Here is a 21,198-nt window from a genome sequence, read left to right as displayed (position 1 = left end):
TGCGAAGTGAGGGATGAGAAAGGTATAGCGAGTCTTCCTTAGGTAACACAAACAAATATCCTTAACTATTTCGTCGTGTCTCTTAAGATCATGAGAAAACAAGGGAAACTGGAGACAGGAAGAGGGAGGGAATGAGTACGCGAAGTGAGGGATAAGTAAGTAAGCAGAGCGAGTCTTGATTAATGCAACACTAGAATGTATTTATAAATATTTCATCTTCCTGTCTCTTAAGAACTTGATAAAGAAAAGCAAGTTGGATATACAGAGAATAGAGAATATAGGTTCAGTGTGTGAAAGAGTAGGTAAGGTAAAGACAGCAATGAGTGTTGGTTAAGGCGAAAAAAAACAAAAAAAACATCGAATTTCCAAACATTCCATCGTCCTATCTCTAAAAAGAACACGAGAAAAAAAAAAAAGGATGCTGAATCGAAAGGTCAGTGCGCGAAGTGAGCGATGAGTAAGATAACAGAGAGTCTTGGCTGAAGCGACACAAGAACGTATTCCTAAACCTTTTATCGTCCTTTCTTTTAAGAGCATGAAAAGTGAAGGTTAAGTAGGTAAGGTAGGGATAACGAGGCTTGGTTGAGGTGACGAAAGTATTCCTAAACATTTCGGCGTATCTCTTAAGAACACGAGAAAATTGCCAATCTGGGAAGAGAGAGAGAGAGAGAGAGAGAGAGAGAGAGAGAGAGAGAGAGAGAGAGAGAGAGAGAGAGAGAGAGAGAGGGTGGGGAGGATAATGAAGGAGGAGAAGATAAGAGCCACGTGCGACTTTCAAAAATTTTTCTCTCTCTCTCTCTCTCTCTCTCTCTCTCTCTCTCTCTCTCTCTCTCTCTCTCTCTCTCTCTCTCTCTCTCTCTGTGTGTGTGTGTGTGTGTGTGTGTGTGTGTGTGTGTGTGTGTGTGTGTGTGTGTGTGTGTGTGTGAGATTTCCCTCCACACAACACTCACACACAAAGGAACGACACAAGCTCCTGGTGTAATCAGCTCCTGACTGACTCCTTCCCACAACCTCTCACATTCCACCACACACAACATTTTTTGTACATCCTCCCCCGTTACTTCCACGGCCGCTGCTCCCCTCAACCTTGTGTCTTTTCAGTGCCACGCTCTACACGATTTCCTCCTTGACTCCCACTCTATCACTCTCGCCCTTCTTACTAATGTACAAGCTAACGTGTTGCCACTCTGAGTGTCCTGCACCGCCTCACTCTGGAATGCTTTTACAACTTTGTTTTCAAAGCGTCGTACATATTCAGCTCATTTCACTAATCTTTTCACCGTTTCCCTATGCTTGCAACTCTTACACATTTATTTCTGTATTGGTCTCGTAAATATTTCTCTTGCCTGAAATAGAAAAAAATTGTATTATCTCTTTTTTTCCTCAGTCACTTGCAATTCTTACGCTTGCAATTCTGAACCGGTATTCTAAATATTTTTCTAGCCAAGAATAAGCAAAATTGACAACCCATTCCCTTTTTTCTTCCACACTCAAAAGTTTTATATATTTATTTCCCATTATAACTCTCAATTCTCCTCCTTTTTTTCCATAATCACTTATAACTCTTGTACACTTATTTTTGAACTGATCTCCTTAATATTTATCAAGCCTAGAATAGACACAATTAACTTCTCATTGTTTAATTTTTTTCTCTCTCTCTCTCCTTTTCCTTGCAATTTTTCCCCAGAGCGGTCTGAGTGCTTAAGACAGACAACAGCAGTGACACGCTTGAAGTCTTCTTCTATGGCCGCTTCCCTAGAGTGAGAGGTTGGCGTTATGCATGAGTCTCCTCCAGCTGTTTCTGTCCCTTTCATCTTCCTCTATTATTTCCATACTTTGCACTTCTACCGCAATTCCATCTCTCCATCTCACTCTGTCTCAAACTTTTTTTTAATATTTCTATAATTTCCATAATGAATTCCTTCTCTCTCATCGCTGCAAGGTTACATCTCTTGCTATCCTATACCGCTATTATCACGTTAACTGTTCTTCTGATCTTGCTGACTGCATGCGGCCTTGTTCTGCTTTCTCTCACCCCTGTTCTGTCCATCTCTAATGCAAGTGTTAACCAGAATTATAAATCATTCATCTCTTTTTCTGGTAAACTCTGGAACTCCATGTCTGTTTATGCCTTCCTATGACTTGAACTCTTTTCAAGACACTTATCCTCCAATATTTGATGATCCTATTTGATCACTTTGGGAACTAGCACTAGAGTGGTCCTTCTTTTTCAATTTTTTGTTGCCTTTGGCTAGTGGACCTCTTACAGAAAAAAAAAAAATCGTGCTTGAAGGATGAGGAGCAGAATGCAGTGGGAACTACAGTATACTACCTTTGCGATGTTCCTCTCTTGGCCTCACCTTATTGCTTTTCTCTTCTTTACGGAAATTGTCAGATTTTTTCATGTTTTTTTTTTTCAATTTTGTAGTTTTAATCAATCTTCTTCGGTAAAAAAATGCAGTTCCTCTTTTTTTACGGAGATTGTCAGACTATTTATCTTTTCATTTCTTTTTTTTCAGTTTTAGTTTTAATCAATCTTCTTTTCGTAAAAAATGCAATTCCATTAAATTATTCGCTTTCGTTTCGCTGGCTGAGGGAAATTCTGAGGCGACATGATTACCAACAGATCATCCTGGAGGTAACACCGTAGACAACACCGCAAGCCGCACCTGTCAAGAGTGTAGCAGTTCTCTGTGCCTCCATCCACCATCTCCTCCACCAGCACCACCACCACCACCACCACCACCACCACCACCACCACCACCACCAACAACAACAACAACAGCAGCAACACCTCCGCCGCCGCCGAGACAACGGTGTTCCTTTCAGCCTGGGCGGGTTAGCGTGGCACTAACTGCCGCCCAGCGTCCACACCGGCTGCTCTCATCCCCTTCGTGCGTGATTCCCGTGCCGTCAAGCTGTCCTATCATCTCAGCCGCGGCTTCTCTAATGAGAATTCCAGAGCAGGTGGAGGAATGTCTCCATGGGAAGCAGACGCCCCTCGCTCCACCAAAGCTCCCCCGCCCCACCCATCGCAGCCATCAAGGCTCCCCCGCCCTTCGACTCGCCCCATCAATGCTCCCCCACCCCTCACCGGCGAGGACCCCAGGGCTGCTCCACGCGGTGTCCCGGCGCGGCCTTCCCCGTCTAGGAGGCGTCGTGTGTCACGGATACAGGAGCCATTGATAGACTCAATCAGGCGATGCGGCGCACCAACTGACTGTCTTCAGTCTCTCTCATCGCAGCAAAGTTGCATCTCTTGTTATTCTCTACCGCTATTTTCACACTAACTGTTCTTCTGATCTTGCTACGAGTAACTGCATGCCTCGCCTCCTTCCGCGGCCTCGCTGCACAAGGCTTTCCACTTTTTCTCACCTCCATCCATCTCTGAATGCAAGAATTAACCAATACTGTCAGTCTTTCATGCATTTTACTGGTTTTCTATGGAATTTCTTGCCTTTTTCTGTATTTCATACTGCCCTTGATTTGAACACATTCATGAGGGAGGTTTCAAGACTCTGTGATTATGAAGAATCCCTTTTAGCTCTCTTCTTTAGGGATTGGCTCCTAAGTGGCCAGAGACTTTCCAACATAAAAAAAAAAGCACCAAGGTGAGCCACGTGTAGACCCGATGGCTCCCTGAAACTTCCCTTGTTTTCTTACGTTCTTATTTTCATCTGTTGTCATAATGGCAGCGCATTTCGGTCAAATTTCTTCCTCCGAGATTCTCGTATCAAAAAACTGCCCCACTGATTCATCCTCTCTCTCTCTCTCTCTCTCTCTCTCTCTCTCTCTCTCTCTCTCTCTCTCTCTCTCTCTCTCTCTCTCTCTCTCTCTCTCTTATCTTTCTCCCATTTACTGCGTCCACGCTTCCCTTTCATTTTTTTCATCCTTGTTCTCTCCTTCTCTTCCAATGCCCATTTACTCCACCCCAATATTTTCCCTTTTCTCCTTCTCCTCCTCCTCCTCCTCCTAGTCTTCTTCTTCTTCTTCTTCTTGTTTTTCTTCTTCCTCTTCTTTTTTTTCTTTTCTTCTTCCTCTACCTCCTCTTCCTCCTCCTCATGGTGGTGGTAGTGGTGGTGGTGGCCTCATGATTGCTCAGTCAGGCGGCGGGGATCGCGGGGCGCGGTTAATGAAAGAAGTAAATATACAAACATAGGAGAGAGAGGCGTGACGCTGGTGATATTGCCGAGAGAGAGAGAGAGAGAGAGAGAGAGAGAGAGAGAGAGAGAGAGAGAGAGAGAGAGAGAGAGAATGCTTTTTACTCACAAATTATTACCGGCCTGTGGAAAAGGAAAGTATTCTGAAACACTTCTGCGCCCGACCTGCAGTACTTTCAGAAGGCTCTAGTTGAAGTGACACGAATTTCTAAACGTGTTTTATTTTTATGGTCTTACCGACAGATTAATAGCATTTCTACATTATTAACAGGACATACTCTTGAGAAACCAATTAATCATCTTTTTTTTTTCTGTGGCCTTTGAAAATAGTCCTGGTAAGAGAACAAGGCGTTTCTCAATACGAGCCTGAGTCTGGTTGTTCTGTGAAGTCAGTCTTGTCACGATACACCATCATCAGCAGTTATAAAGAATTAAGTGATGATAAAGAGCACAGACATGATGGACAGTAGATGTAAGGTGTGTGAATGTAATTGGTGTTGATAGTGTTGATATTGTGAAGGGAGATAATAAGAATGGTGGGATATAAGAGTGTGTGCAGGAATAGTGTGTACAGTAAAGAGAGAGAGAGAGAGAGAGAGAGAGAGAGAGAGAGAGAGAGAGAGAGAGAGAGAGAGAGAGAGAGAGAGAGAGAGAGAGAGGGGGGGGATAACAGCGCCTCTTTCGAGCCTAGAGTCGTGTGGGCGTCCCGTTCGATAGACATTATCAGTTTCCAAGCAGTTTCTCTCTCTCTCTCTCTCTCTCTCTCTCTCTCTCTCTCTCTCTCTCTCTCTCTCTCTCTCTCTCTCTCTCTCTTCTCTGCCAGGGTTCTGTAGCTTCCCAATACTTGACTTGCGGGGTTCCTCAGGGGACTTAAATGGGTATATTGATCTTTCTAATGCTGATGAAGCCCTCATGCACACTCCTCGCCGCTGGGAGTACGTGGATGTCAGTATGTTGATGACAACAGTGGGTGACAATAACAAGGCCCCGGGCTGCTCTCCACAGCAAGCCAGCCTCGACAGGTTTCAGGAATGGACACAGGAGAAGGAAAGAGACGCTCTCACTAGAACACTGCACCACTGGGAGTACAGTGGATGATAATGCCAGGGTCCAGGACTGCTACTTACTGCAAGGTACCCTCGAAGAGCTATAGGCTTGGGCACATGAGAAGGAAAGAGACGTCCTCACGGACACGCCACACCTCTGGAAATACGCTAGTGACAATACGTGGGTGACAATAACAGTGCCTGGTACTGTTCCTCGCTGCAAGCTACTCTCGACAAGCTTCAGGCGTGGGCACAGGAGACGGAAAGAGATACTCACGCATACGTCGCACAGCCAGGAGTATGTGAGTGACAGTACCGTGGCATTCTCACTAATATCAAAGTCCCAGACTGCTCCTCACTGCAAGCCACACTCGTCAGGCATCAGGCGTGGAAAAAGAAGAAGGAAAGAGACAATCAACCATACTACTAGTGATAATGAACTTCTGTTGTCTGTACCTCCTCCGCGGCTGTCAACTGGCCTTCACTTCCTTCAAGCAGTCAGTCCACCACACTGCTTGGCATCACAGTGGACGACCAGGCTAAACTGTAGCACCCAGCATGGTGAGGACAGCCTCGTACAAAACCCACAAGCTGCGCCCACTGAGATCACTGGGTACTCCGGCAAATGACTAAAGAGATAAATGACTAAAGGGAGTACATATCTTTACACTCCCTAAACTCCTGTACGGTACACCTCCCCAACATGCTTCTCTCTTACTCTCAGCCAGCAACCCCGCCTGTAAAGCTTCACAGAGGGGATGCAAAGTCATTCTGGACCCTGCCTGCCACTCCGGTAATGTCCTTTGTTTATGTAAGAGGAGCTCTGGCCGAAGGAAACAAAAGTGTGAAAAAAGCCCCGTTGAAGGTGCTAGTCTCCAGAGAGTAGTAAAGAATGATGTAAAATTATAAGGACCTTTCCCCTACAAGTACCTCCCTAATTTTCCTTACTTCCTTCACTCTTTCCTAAACTCTCCGACTTTTTCCTCACCTCCCTTACCTTTCCCCTAACTTTCCAATCTTTCTCCTTCCTCCTAAACTTCTCCTACCTTTCCATAACTTCTCCAGCCTTTCCCTCACCTCTCCCACCCTTCTCCTACCTTCCCAATCTTTTCCTTATCTTTCATACCTCTCCCTAACTTCCCTTCTACCTTCCCTACCTTTCCCCTACTTTTCTCACTTTACCCAATCTTTCCCCTACCTCCCCTACCTTTCACTAACTTCCCTACCTCTCCTACTTCTCACATACCTCTCTCTCTTACCCATCCCAAATGTTCAGTTCAGTAAACGGGGAGGGATAAGCCTTTGCTACGGCTCCCAGTGATCTTCCTAATTTTGTTTATGGAGTTGAAATTAGTAGTTTTCTTTGCATCCACATCTTTTTTTATTGTTCTTTTCCTTGTTGGTATTTGGTTTTCTGTGCAGCTTTTGAATAGTAAAAGGTTTCATATTATGTGGTCGGTGTTTTCTTAATCCTGGTGACGCGACACCCTCCCGCCCACCCTCCACCACCCATTACCTGACGCGATACCACACGCTCATAACAGCGCCATCCTAGCCACAGTGTACGTCATCACCGACATGGAAATATTTCACTAAACATATATTTAAGTCTACGTTTACTAGATTTTACTTAGTTTTATTTTGATTTTACTCAGTTTTATTTCGGTTCTACTTAGTTTTATTTCAACCATGTTTTGTTCTGAGGTTTTAGATTCTCTCTTCTCAGTACGTTCTCTGTCGTTGAGTATCATTTAGATAAACCGTAATATTACGACATTTTTTTTCATAATTTCGCAAAAAAAGAAAGAAGACACACACACACACACACACACCACACACACACACACACACACACACACACACACACACACACACACATTCTACAGTACTTCTCAAGTAATCCTCAAATTCTCATCTCTAGCCCCCTACCTTCTCTTTCCTCCCCATACCTTTCCCCTACCCTCCCCTACTTCACCCGTAACGAGGACCCAGCCGGCGGGACCTGTTGAGAGGCGGCACGCTATTGATCCCCGCCCCAGCACCCCTCCCCTCCCCCTCCCCCTTTTCCCATCCCATTCCACTCCCCTACCCCAACCTACCTCTATCCTCCCCCGCCCCAACGCTCCTCTTCCCTCCCCCTCACCCTCCCCAATGAGTCCCTGCCCCTCTCCTAACCCTGGCCCTATCACCCGTCCCCTCCCCTCTCTTTTCCTCTTCCCTACTAGCCCCTCCCTTTTGCAGTGAAAGGGGAGAGGGGAGGGGAACCACAGCAGGGCCAAGGACCTCGCGCTCATTACACTCAAACACACACACACACACACACACACACACACACACACACACACACACACACACACAGTAGACAAAACTACTGAGAGAGATAGATGGATGGATATTTCTCTCTCTCTCTCTCTCTCTCTCTCTCTCTCTCTCTCTCTCTCTCTCTCTCTCTCTCTCTCTCTCTCTCTCTCTCACACTAACTGCCTCCACAACCATGTCCTTATCGTCATTATTATCACCAGCGAAATGACACACACACACACACACACACACACACACACACACACACACACACACACACACACACACACACACACACACACACACACACACACACACACACACACACACACACACACCGAGCCTCACATAGCCAACACCTTCCATTCTTTCCACCACTCCCTGAGTTACGTAAGACTGCGCAGGCAACACGAACCTTCCCTCTGTGCCTGTCCTCTGTGATACCCAACACGTCTTCCTCCGTATCCCCTTGGCCATAAATCCATCAAAAGCCTTAAACTGCCCTAATCTTCTTCTTTTCCTTCTTTATGTAAGAGTGGACCCTGGTCAGGGCAACAAAAAATAAAGAAAAAAATGCCCACTGAGATGCCAGTCGGCACAGAGTACAGCCAAAAGGATTGTTCAAAATTAGAAGCGTCTTGAAACATCGCCCTTTAGGACTCTAGTCATAGGTAGGGTGAAATACAGAAGCAGGCAGGGAGTTCCAGAGTTTACCAGTGAAGAGGATGAAATACTGAGAGTACTGCATAAAGAAGCGGGACAGAAAAGGAGTAAGATAAAGGGCAGAACGGGAGGCTACCAGTTAACAAAATCAGAAGAGTAATTAGCGTGAAAATGACAGCAGAAGATAGCAAGAGATAACACATTGCGGCAAAGACAGAAGAGAGAGAGAGAGAGAGAGAGAGAGAGAGAGAGAGAGAGAGAGAGAGAGAGAGAGAGAGAGAGAGAGAGAGAGAGAAAGCTGAAGAAAGTTAGAGGCGGTTCTAGGAGGGCGCTTCCCTTTCAGTGTTCCAGTTTTTACGGCGTTCCTCTCTTCCAGGCCAGAAATCGCCACCTAAGTTCCAAGAATTGTTCCAGGCAGGTGGTGACGGGTGTTTTGCCTCGTGTCTTAAGAAGTTAGGAGAGTGAGGAAAGTCAGGACGCCTCGCTCACTTCCCGGGTGGCGAGAGAAGGATTACAGTGACGCGCGTGGTGAAGTTATCTTGAGGCGCCAGAGATAAAGAAAAGAAGGAGGAACGGCCACTTTGAGAAGAGAGGAAGTGGAGGGGATGAAAAGGTATCTTTAAGGGAGGAGGAGGAATACAAAGGAATACAAAAGTCCAAACAGCAACAGACCCCGAGTTCCTTACTAAGTTGTTTGAGTAACTGTTCTACTCTAACTACGAGTATTAATGGAGAGACAGGATAGCACAGAAGAAGACTTCTCCCCACTCCCCCTATCCCTCCAGCCGAAGCTAACCGGAAAAAAGGAAATGGTACCATGTTGTATAAAAAAAACAACAACATGGAATTTGAGAGGAAAGTAAGAAAGAGATGATGTCTACTTCTACTACATGCAATCTACATACAATCCTAATATTTGTGTCATCTGATGAGGCACTTCCTCTACTTTAGAATTTTGATTCACTAGAGTACATTTACGTAACTAGATGACTATAGCTATGGGTATTACCCATTTTGTAATTTTCTTGCGGATTGCTTTTTCCGATATGTAATACGTGGCATTTATAAAAACTAAAGTTCATAAGCCTTGTTTAGCAATTTCAGTGTCATCTGCGAATTTTGACAATTAACTTATAATCTCTTCGTCTATGTCAATGACATATTATGAAGAGGAAAGGAAATATTTACATCCGCCTCACATGACCTTTTTTTGTCACATCAGGAGTGTTACTGTCAATGTTATCTCATGAAGCACACGCCTCTGCTTTCACGGGTTTACTGTCTATCACTGTCCCCGTATTCTCAAACGCTTCGCTCTCTCATCACACGACTGTTTGAAAAGGCTACACACGGTAGATGATTAGCTGGGTTCCCAAGAGTATTTCTCCTGTTAATAAAGTAGAAATCTTTTTTAATTCATCACTAGAATCGTAAAAACATCCTTAAAAACTCTTTTAACTCCACCAAGACTGTTTCTCAGAGGCCACATAGATGATTAGCCTAGTTCTCAACTGTTTATCATGTTAATAACGTATAAATATTTTTTTTTAAAATCTTTGACTAGAAACCTAGAGAGAGAGAGAGAGAGAGAGAGAGAGAGAGAGAGAGAGAGAGAGAGAGAGAGAGAGAGAGAGAGAGAGAGAGAGACCTTACCTTGGGGGGACTCTCTGAAGAGTGAGCGATGGCCATCCTCGTCTATAAGAGTCTCGTGAAGGTTCTCCGAAGGTACATCAAGCTGCACCTGATGGGGTGAAGGAGAGGGAAGGTAAGGGTGAGGTGAGGCCGCAGTGGCGTTGGCAGTCTGTGTTCTACTGAATCTCACATGCTTTATAGAGGGGCTGCCACAGTTAGGCTTGATGTCTTCTTGCACCAACCCTTATTTTCTTGTATTATTTTTTGTTCAATGAATGAGTGTCATATAATATCGATATCTTGTAATATATTTTTCGTTGACAATAAAATCTCTATCTGTCTACCAATCATGTCCTTGGGTACGTGCCTCCCTCCATCACCTATCGTCAAAAGAAGCTATCACATCGCGGCCTCTTCCCCACGCCAATCTAATCATTCCTCGCTTTCATCTCTCTCTCTCTCTCTCTCTCTCTCTCTCTCTCTCTCTCTCTCTCTCTCTCTCTCTCTCTCTCTCTCTCTCTCTCTCTGTTATACAAACAAGAAAGCTAGAGAGTATTGTCGCTGGATCGGAACTTCAGTTGAGGATTGAAGTTCCTTGGCTCTCAGTCCCGTATTCAGAAATGCTCTGCTTCCTCACTGCGACTATTTTCAAAGACCACATAGATAATTAGCCGGATTTTTAAATGTTTCTTCTGCTAATAATGTAAAAATCATCTTATCTATCACTAGAACCATAAAAACAAAACACTCTTAAAAAACCGCGTCATTTCAACTAGAGCCTCTTGAAAGTAATGGAGTGTGAAGTAGATGTATTTTGGAATACGGTCCTTAAGTTTTCTTGCATGCAACGTAACCATAACACAAGGCTCCGCTACACACGCCAGGCTGACGTCTGGCCGGGGGCTACACAACTGACAAAAAGCCGCGTGGTTGTCGCTGTACCAAAACTAAACAGAAAAGACTTGCCAGGATACTTTTTGAAACATGATGCTTTGCGTTGCATATTCATGAAGAAAGGTTGAGTTCTAAAACAGAAGACGAAGGAAATTGACTTTTACGACAAGAAATGTAATCTGACGCAATAAAGAATCTCAAGTGTTCTAAAATATATGTAAAGAAATAGAAAGAAAAATAATAAGGTCTTCCATCACTAGTAATACATCAGAGTTGGGTTTTCATGAGATGAAGGAAACTAACTACAGCAGGAAGTGTGATCTGACGCCTTGAAGAATCTGAGAGAGAGAGAGAGAGAGAGAGAGAGAGAGAGAGAGAGAGAGAGAGAGAGAGAGAGAGAGAGAGAGAGAGAGAGAGAGAGAGAGAGAGAGAGAGAGAGAGAGAGAGAGAGAGAGAGAGAGAGAGAGAGAGAGAGATTGGGCTGTTACACTCAATATGTTCAATAACCGAACTCCTCACTCAATTTTGACCCTATCAACACACACACACACACACACACACACACACACACACACACACACACACACGTGAAAACTAAAAATAGAAAGACGTGAAACCAGACTGGTCCGGAAAACACGAAGGGAACCGAGGGAGTGAAAGCGTTGTATTACATTTTTAAGGAACGCACGGCGCCGTCCTGAAGTATGACCCCCTTGCGTCCTTGTGTTAGTGGAGCGTAGGAGGGAAAAGATGATTATGTGGCCAAGTTATTGAATACGACTAATCATTTCCCGCTGACGTATGAACCATTGATTTGTCGTGTGTGTGTGTGTGTGTGTGTGTGTGTTTGTGTGTTTGTGTGTGTGTGTGTGTGTGTGTGTGTGTGTGTGTGTGTGTGACAAAAAGAACCAGATTTTTTTTTTTTCAGTAGAGGGAATTTTACAGAAATCTTTGAATGGAATAGAGTATGTTTCTCCTGTTAATAGTCTAGAAATTAAACCATAAAAAGCACTCTTATAAACCTATGTAGCTTTAACTGGTACAGCGTAGAGGTGTTTCAGAATCTGGTCCATACTTTCACAGTGACGAAGGATCTGTGTGAGTTATATCATTTCGTGTCTAACTGCAAACTCTCACAACATGAGGAGGCCGGCACGGTTTGCACAAGACGAGTCAGAGAAAAAAGTGTGCCCTGAGGGCTCACTTCTTTCTCTCCCTGTGCCCTCTCCTCACCACAGCCCCCCCCCCTTTACCCAGCCGCCGCGGTAACCTAACCTTCACACCTACAATACCTTACACTTTTCTTCAGCTCGTTTTCTTGTGTTATGTCTTCCTCCCCTCGTGCAGGAAGGAAAATATCCGTAACAGCAACACTGGTACAACAACACCGGTACAGCAACACCGGTACAGCAACACTGGTACAGCAGCCCGTCGCTGTAAACTCTGTCACTCCTGCACCACTGCAATATGTTTGACGAGTAGCTGTGGCCTAGGTATGCATAATATCTCTGCATGGGATGGCAGAGATGCGCAAAAGAAATGCAGACTACGCCCGACTGAGGACTCCGCATCCTACAATGATCAGTTTTTTTTTTTTTTTTTTTTTATGTATATGATGAAAAGAGGGAGTAGATACCTCTGTAGTCTACTTTGTTCAGTAATAAATAAGTAAAGGTAGACATGTGTGCGGCCTTTTTGACAGCCAGGGTTCTTCCTGCTCCCTCATCAAACACATGCAAAGCAAAGCAAAAAGTCTGCCCGCTGCTGCTGGGTGATGCCTCGCTTTCCTTCTTGATTGTTGAAAGGGTGCGCGTTGCTTGTCTTGGTGGTGTGCTTGTAAACACTGGCTACTGGTAGGGAGGGACTCGGCACAGGGTGGGCCACTTACCACCCCAGGAACAAAGCCCCTGGATCTTGTAAACATCTTCCTCTCGGTGGTGAAACGAGTCTCCGGGTACAGGGAGCACGAGACGCAGTAACTGAGGCAAACGTCGCTCGTGTGAACCCTGCTTAGATTAACATTCTTCTCCCTCCTCCTCCTCCTCCTCCTCCTCTTCCTCTTGAAGTCTTCTGATCCTTTCATCTGCTCCATTGTCTGCTCTTAATTTTTCTTTGTAGTTTTGAAGTTTTCAGATGGTTTCCAAGCTGATGCATGCGGGCCGCGCTAACAGGCTGTTGCTGCTACTGCTGCTGCTGCTTCTGTGTTCACGACTCACTCATCTTATTTTTGCTACTGTCAGGCTTCACAACGCTCCAGCAATGATGGCGTTTGATTATATTTCAAGAAAACAAAGCAAATACGCAAATACAACACTAGGAATAATAATGAATGTAAATAATACAATAACAATAATGTCCAATGACGGAGTTTTATCGTATTTTAGGAACACAACGTAAACACAACAGCAATAACAACAGAATTTAATTTTAGCAGTAAGAAATAGAAGACAGTGACACGTGACAGTCGCTGATTGCGTCTACCTTGTTCATTATTTAATGACCTCATACATATTTGTTTTACGTGTATTAATTAAACAGACCTAATGAATTAACGCATCTCGTGCAGCTAACGGTAACATTTAATATTTTAAAAAGTTTGCAATACTTTTACTGACCCCTTCGCTTTTTTACATATTTTGTGTATTTATTCATTTTTAGGTAAGAGGAGTTTTAGAAAAGAGCAATAAAAAAAAAAAAAACGAAAAAAAGGCCCACTGAAGATGCCAGTCCCGAAAGACAACAGTCCAAAAGAATATTCAAGATTATGAGAAGTGTCTTGAAACTTCCCTCGTGAAGGAATTGAAGTCATAGGCAGGAGGAAATACAGGATCATACAGGGAATTTCTGAGTTTGCCGGTGAAAGGAATTAAGATGAAATGCTAAAAATACTTAACTATTGCATACTTCTCTTTTGAATCAGCTCAAGTCATAGGCAGGAAGAAATACAGAATCAGGCAGGGAGATCCAGACTAGGGGAAGACTGAGAATACTGGTAAACTCTTGCATACCTTTCTTCTGTATCAAAGGTAAGTAGATAGGAAATGCAGAATCAGGCAGAGTTTCAGAGTTTACCAGTGAAAGGGTTGAGAGACTGGTTAACTCTTGCATGCTTCCCTAGTGAATCAGGCGAGGAATTTCAGAGTTTACCAGTGAAGGGGATGAAAGACTGGGAATATTGGTTAATTAGCTCAAGTAAAAAGGAGGAAAGGCTGCGAATTCTGGCTGATGTTATATCCTACGGCAGTGATGGAGTCACCACAAGAGATAAGGTATAAATAAAACATACCGCCTTGCCAGATTGCAATGACAGAGAGGAGAGAGCGTGGCGCCTCTAAGTATGTTACAATCTCCATAATCACAACGACCCTGGACAGCCCTGCCTCTCCCTACCTACCTGCCTCCCTCTCTCCCTTCTCGCTGCTTAATCACACTTCACTCCCTTCACTTCCCCGCTCACCAAAAACTGACATGTTGCTTTTCGTGTCTCTGAGTGGTCACACCACGCCACGTGATACCAAACACACTACTATTACTGCTGCTGCTACTGTTACTATTACTGCTGCTGCTGCTACTGCTACTGCTGCTATTACTACTGTTGCTGCTGCTTCTGCTACTAGTAACGCTATTGCTAGTGCTGTTGCTACTATTACTGCTGCTATTACTACTGATACTACTGCTGCTGCTGCTGCTACTATTGCTACTACTACTGCTGCTGCTAGTACTATTGCTGCTGCTACTATTGCTGCTGCTGCTACTTTTACTACTATTACTACTACTACTACTACTACTACTACTACTACTACTACTACTACTACTACTACTACTACTGCTACTACTACTACTACTATCCTTACATTCAATGACCCATTCACTTGCGGCTCGAGGGAGGACCACCGCTTCTCACTTCACAGGGAAGTAACAAATATAACTACAACAATGACAACAACAGTAATAATAATAATAATAATAAAAATAATAATAATAATAATAATAATAACCCACTCCCTGACTCACTGACCTGTGTGCGGGAGTGCGGGGTGTGGCCAGCCTCCTTGCTCTCCTCCACGTCGCTGGTCACGCGGCTCACTGGGGCACCGTTCGCCAACACTGAGGAGGAGCAGAGAACACACTAGTACAGCAGGAACACCATCCTCTAACTTAGAGAACAACTACGAAATGAACAAGTGAGGAGTGGAATGCATTACGGAAGTGATAAGGTAAGATGGTTTGATCACCAAAATAAGAAAAGATCAGGAACCGATTAAAAGAGACAGGACAAAACCAGCTGAGGGAAGATCAAGGGGAAGACAGCAAGTGAGATGAAAGGATGGATTTGCATTAGCACTGTAAAGAAGGGAGCCACAGAGGAAGGTGAAAGGGACAGAAACAACTGGAGGAGACTCGTACATGGGGCCAATCCGTCACTCTAGGGAAACGGCAGAAGTACATCCATTCTCTATCAGCCGTTCCATGCTTTCTGTTGTTCTCCCTTCCTTATCCCTCTATTCCACTAGCATCACGTTCTGTTTCTTTCCGTACCTGTTATTCCTTCGTGCCGTATTTCCAACGTTTCTGTTTCTTTTTTTTTTCTATTGCAGTGGTCTATTTACCCTTTCACTTTTTCGATGTAAGCGGGTCGATAGCTAAAGGCTACAACAAGCTAGAAAAACGGGCCAGTGAAGGTGCCAGAAGTGTCTTGAAACAGTTATAGTCGTAGGAAGGGGGAAATACTAAAGCAGGCAAGGAATTCCGGATTTATCAGTGAAAGGGATGAGAGACACAATATTAAATGACTCTTGCATAGGGGAGGTGGACATAATATGGGTGAGAGAAAGAGAAAAGCCTTGTGCAGCGAGGCCGCGGGAAGAGGGAAGGCACGCAGTTAGCAAGATCAGAGGAGGAGTTAGAATGAAAGTAGTAAAAGAACTGTAGGAGGAAATGCAACATTAGGGCGAAGAGAGAGGGGGTGAAGACAATCAGTTAGAAGAAAGAGTTGGTAAGACGAAAAAGTTGATAAGACTTGTGGTGAAGGGTTGGGTGCTAATGTATTCCCTTCCTGGGAGTCACCATGACTCAGTGTACATATCATTAATGATTATTTGCCACCATTAAAAGATGAAAAAAATACGAATATGCTTTGGTAATTATATTTTGTTAATAGTCCAGCGTCACCAGAGCGCAGTGCAGTTGTCTAATTCCTAAGTTAGCAGATACATTTTATTTTGCATATATATATATATATATATATATATATATATATATATATATATATATATATATATATATATATATATATATATATATATATATATATATATATATATATATATATAATTTTCTAACATATTTTCACGCCAATTTCGCCTACGACTCCCGAATACAAGATAATGAAGTTACTACTGAAGATTCAAGTCACGACACCACGACAGACGTTAAAATATGTATTTACTTTTCTGGCCTATATAAAATGCATGCATCTTGAGTCTTGAGCCCCTGAGAGAACCTTGGCCTTCCTCAGAATTGACACGGAACTTAAAATAACACATTTATTTGCTTTCCCGGCCAATACAAAATATATCTTTAATCTAGAGGTCTAAGAAGAAAATATTATTTGCTTTCCTTGTCAAAATAATTTATATCTGGCCTCGATCAAAACCTATAAGGAAAAGAACTTCGAGGAAAATATCGACTCGCGCTCCTTGTCAAAATAACTTACATCTTTAATGTAGGAACCAGAGACAACGGAGACACACTAACCTTTCTGCTTCGACCATAGTTCACACCTTAATATCCCTGCCTGTCCTTGAGAACACTCTTGAGAATCCGGCTAATCATCTCTACGGTCTTTAAAAATAGTCATGGTGAGAGAGAGAGAGAGAGAGAGAGAGAGAGAGAGAGAGAGAGAGAGAGAGAGAGAGAGAGAGAGAGAGAGAGAGAGAGAGAGAGAGAGAGAGAGAGAGAGAGAGAGAGAGAGAGAAGTGTTTCTGAATACACTGTTCGTAGTGCTGTGACTTGTTGAATATCGCAGTGCAAGGGTCAAACGCTGCATCTTCCCAAGCTCCACTACACATAACTGTCCTGTCCCTTCCTCGCTTCCCTGCACAAGTTACCTGCACCCGCCTTCCAGTCAATCCCCATAAGACAGAGGTCACTATCTATCCTTTCCGTCCCGTCATGTTGAGATGACAGCATCTGGCACTGATTCAAACATCAAGACTGCCTGTGCTAACTAGTGCCCGCTCTTCTTAAATACGAGGACAGGACGAGAAATAAAGGGTCCAAACATGATAAAGACCTAAGAGATAGGAAGGAATTTGTTCACAAATAGAGTAGTTAATGAATGGAATAAACTCAGCAATCAGGACAGACAAGAAATAATGGGTTTAAGTGTGATAGTTACTTAAGAGAGAGAGATAGGAAGAAATTAGCTCTAAATTGTACTGATATGTGAATGGAATAGACTCATAAATCAAGTTATTAGAGCCGAGTCATAAAGATATAAAAGAAGATTAGATAAATACATGGATAAGAGGGAGGGTGATAGGTGGAAATCGGCAGGCACGTTCCACGTGTAGGCCTAATAGCTCCTTGCAGCTTACCTTGTGTTCTCATGTAAGTACACCTGCACCCTTTGACACACACACACACACACACACACACACACACCTTGAAAGAGCAGCCTCGGGACAAAAGATGAAAGGCGTTCTGACATTCCTTTTTTCCGCACTGCTGGGGAGGAAGCCGAAAGAGAGGATGAGGTGAAAAGGACGACGGCGGAGAGAGGAGGATGAGGTGAAAAGGACGACGGCGGAGAGAGGAGGATGAGGTGAGAGAGCTGTATGAGGGGGGGTAGGGGGGGAGGGAGAGGGAAGGGGATGAGATAAAGAAAGATAACCTTGCCAAGGGGAGTAGGAAGAAAAGACGGGGAAGAGGAGAGGAAACAGAGGGAAGAGAGAAAGATGATTTCCTTTCAAGTCCATACGAGTAGCAATCCTTTGTGGTCTGAAAGAGACGCAACGTTCCCATCGCTTTATTTCTTAAAGAGCAAACTGTGCAGCATCAAAACCTGCGCCTGAACTCACCGAACACAGCCCTAAGTACTGGCCAGGCACAGTAATCTCATTATGTGTTGCTGCGCGGCATATTTACGCCTATCATTCTTATCCATAAATCTGCCTGATCTTTTAAAGCCTTCTATCGACTCGGCACTAACATCACTAGTGGCATTCGTTACGCACAAACTCGTCTTTTTCTTGAGTCATTCTCGCATCGTCACCACAAGAACATCTTTGCAAATGTTTACATCTTAGTTTGTCGGTTACTTATTTTATTGACTAGCAATGAATTACAATAACACAATAATTTCTACAACATGACCCCTAACAATAATTTTAACACATTCATTACCTTTTCATAACTTTTCTGTTGCCCTCTTACATAAAAAGAATGACAATTTCTAAAGTCAGTTATAATGTATTGTTTTATTAATTTCAATTAGTAATTAAATGCCAAAAAAGTGAAACATAACAACACAACAGGCAAATACAGTTTCTCTGTTTCCCTCTGTCAATACGCTTAACGCATTAACTACAATAAGCTATTTCCAGTCGATTACACTGTCTATCATTTAATTACAATAGAGCAGACAGATATCAGATTGCAGCAGGTCAGTAACTTTGCTTTTTAATACTGTCGTTATGAAAATATCTTTAACTTTAATGAAAATAACTCGGACGTAAAGAAACTAACGCAGTGCTACTGAAAGGGTTACCAGTAAAAGGTTTAGCAATGAAAGGTTAGCAATGGAAAAGGTTAACAATGAAAGGGTTAACAATGAAAGGATTAACAATGAAATATTAAAAATGAAAGGGTTAGCAATGAAAAGTTAACAACGAAAGGGTTAACAATGAAAGGGTTATCACTGAAAAGGTTTGCATTGAAAGGGTTAGCAATGAAGGGGTTAACAATGAAAGGTTTCGCATTGAAAGGTTTAGCATTGAGAGGTTTAGCAATGAAAGGGTTAACACTGAAATCGTTACCAATGACAGGAAGGAGTCACATTGAGAGGGTTAGCATTAAAAGGGTTACATTGACAGGAGTAACACTGGAAGGGTTAGCACTGAAAGGGCTTGCAATGAAAGACTGGCAAGAGTAACATTGAAAGGGTTTTAGCATTAAAAGGATTAACATTGAAAAAGATAAACAATGAAAGGGTTAACACTGAAAGTATTAACATTGAAAGGGTTAACATTGAAAGGGTTAGCATTGAACCTTCCAGTTCAGTCTAATACAACATCCTCACATTTCATCATTCCTTTTCCAAGAAAAAAAATGGAAGTTAAAATTCAAAGCCTCCTCATTATTCGCAGCAAAAAAAATCGATGAAACAAGTAATTTTAAATATTCCTTTTTGGACAATTCTCTTTTAGGACTGGTATCTCTGGTGTGTGTGTGTGTGTGTGTGTGTGTGTGTGTGTGTGTGTGTGTGTGTGTGTGTGTGTGTGTGTGTGTGTGTGTGTGTGTGTGCGCGCGCATGGTTTCAGGCGGCCTCCCTCCCTCATTCCGCTGCGGCGCGACACCTGGGGCGTGAAATTCAGGCGAAGAGATGCAAGAGTCAAATGCGATTCTTGTAACCACTTTCCCTGTAATGGATTCCCGCTAACCTAGTCTGCCGCCGGCCACCGCTAGCCACCGACACAGGAATGCTCAACTCTGTGTGTGTGTGTGTGTGTGTGTGTGTGTGTGTGTGTGTGTGTGTGTGTGTGTGTGTGTGTGTGTGTGTGTGTGTGTGTGTGTGTGTGTGTGTGTGTGTGTGTGTGTGTGTGTGCACGCGCGCCTGTTTGTCTGAGAGAGAGAGAGAGAGAGAGAGAGAGAGAGAGAGAGAGAGAGAGAGAGAGAGAGAGAGAGAGAGAGAGAGAGAGAGAGAGAGAGAGAGAGAGAGAGAGAGAGAGAGAGAGAGAGAGTTCAATATCCATCACATAAGGCTGATCATCTGAAACTCATTTATTTATTTGTTTCAATCAGCAAACGTAATGAACCGAACATAGATAAGAGAGTTAATCTGTTGAGCTCATTCTATTAAATGAGACAATAACGAGATACGTGCATTTGTCTCCATGACCAAAAGCAGGTGCATGTACTTCGGTCTATCTATACACCCATCGAGCTACATGTCTGCCAGACTATCTATCTATTTCTGTTGAACTATTTATTTATTTCCAACTGTATATATATATATATATATATATATATATATATATATATATATATATATATATATATATATATATATATATATATATATATATATATATATATATATATATTTCTCTAATTCTTTCAGTCTATCTGTTTATCTATTTGTATACTTCCCTCTAATTGTTTATATATTTCTCTTGAATTATGTATATATATTTTTTTCTAATTGCCTGATAATCTGTCTATTTATGTACCTGTATATTTCTCTCTAGTTGTCCATATATCTGTGTCCAGTTGCTTGTTGATCTGTCTGTATTTCTATCTATCTATATATTTCTTTCTAAGTGTCTGTTAAACTGTGTATCTAGCTATGTATTTCTCTCTAATTGTCTATATGCTTCTCTCTAACTGTCTGTCAATCAATCGATCAATGTGTATTTCTCCTTTTAATCTTTGTAGTTCTGTGACCTCTTGTAATATCAAAGACAACGAAAAAGTCCCCACGAATGACGTACATTACATTTCCAGCACCTCCACAGCAACACAACTTAGGTCAGTCCTCCGTGACCCTTCACTTCCTAGGGTGCTGCGTGTCAATGCTAGTGTGAATTGTCAGGTGTCTTCCTTCCCAGCGGGTCTGCTAGGTACGTGAGAATCCGGGTAGCATTTTCTACCTGCTTCTGTTTTCAATTCTACGTCCTCTCACTCCTAGTCTGTCCATCTCCCTAATACAAGAGTTAACCAGTATTTTCAATATATCATCCCCTTTTATTGATATGCTCTAAAACCCCCTGCCTGGCTCTGTATTTCTTTTCTAGTTTCTCTCATCTTTATTCTTTCCACCTCCCTAGTACAAAAGTTAACCGAACCGGTATTCTCAATGTTTCATTCTTTTTACTGGTAAATCCTGGAACTCCCTGCCTGCTTCTGTCCCCAAAGAGTAGAGCCATAAGGATTATTCAGAATTAGAGAAGTGTCTTGAGACCTCCCTATGGAAACAGTTCAGGTCAAAGGAAGAGGGAAATACAAAAGCAGACAAGGAGTTCCAGAGTCTACCAGTGGGAGGGTAAAGATTGAGAACACTGGTGAACTCATGGATTAGGGAGGTAGACAGAATAGGAGTGAGAGAATAGAAAGGATATGAAACATGGAAGGAGGTCTAGAGTTTACCAATAAAAGGAATGAAAGACAGAATACTGGTTAACTCTTGCATTAGAGAGGTGGACAGAATAAGGGTGAGATAAGGTAGGAAGTCCTCTACTTACAAATGATAGGGCGAGAGCATCATTTCAGTTGACATACGT

At 43.0% G+C, this 21,198-nt stretch overlaps 1 long non-coding RNA gene across 1 annotated transcript in view; it reads right to left on the bottom strand.

Moving 5' to 3' along the window:
• Positions 1-9,797: 9,797 nt before the first annotated feature.
• LOC135106237 (uncharacterized) overlaps positions 9,798-21,198 on the bottom strand; it is a 28,491-nt gene continuing 17,090 nt past the window's right edge. Inside the window, exons 3-4 of the long non-coding RNA XR_010271183.1 lie at positions 14,715-14,803; positions 9,798-9,911 (exon numbers count right to left, since the gene is read on the bottom strand). This is a non-coding gene — a long non-coding RNA (uncharacterized LOC135106237). The remainder of the gene's footprint in view (positions 9,912-14,714; positions 14,804-21,198) is intronic.

Source organism: Scylla paramamosain, chromosome 13, assembly GCF_035594125.1.
Source record: "Scylla paramamosain isolate STU-SP2022 chromosome 13, ASM3559412v1, whole genome shotgun sequence".
Lineage (NCBI taxonomy): Eukaryota > Metazoa > Arthropoda > Malacostraca > Decapoda > Portunidae > Scylla > Scylla paramamosain.
Note: the sequence above shows the minus strand (reverse complement) of the source record. Positions and strands in the feature narration are given on the sequence as shown.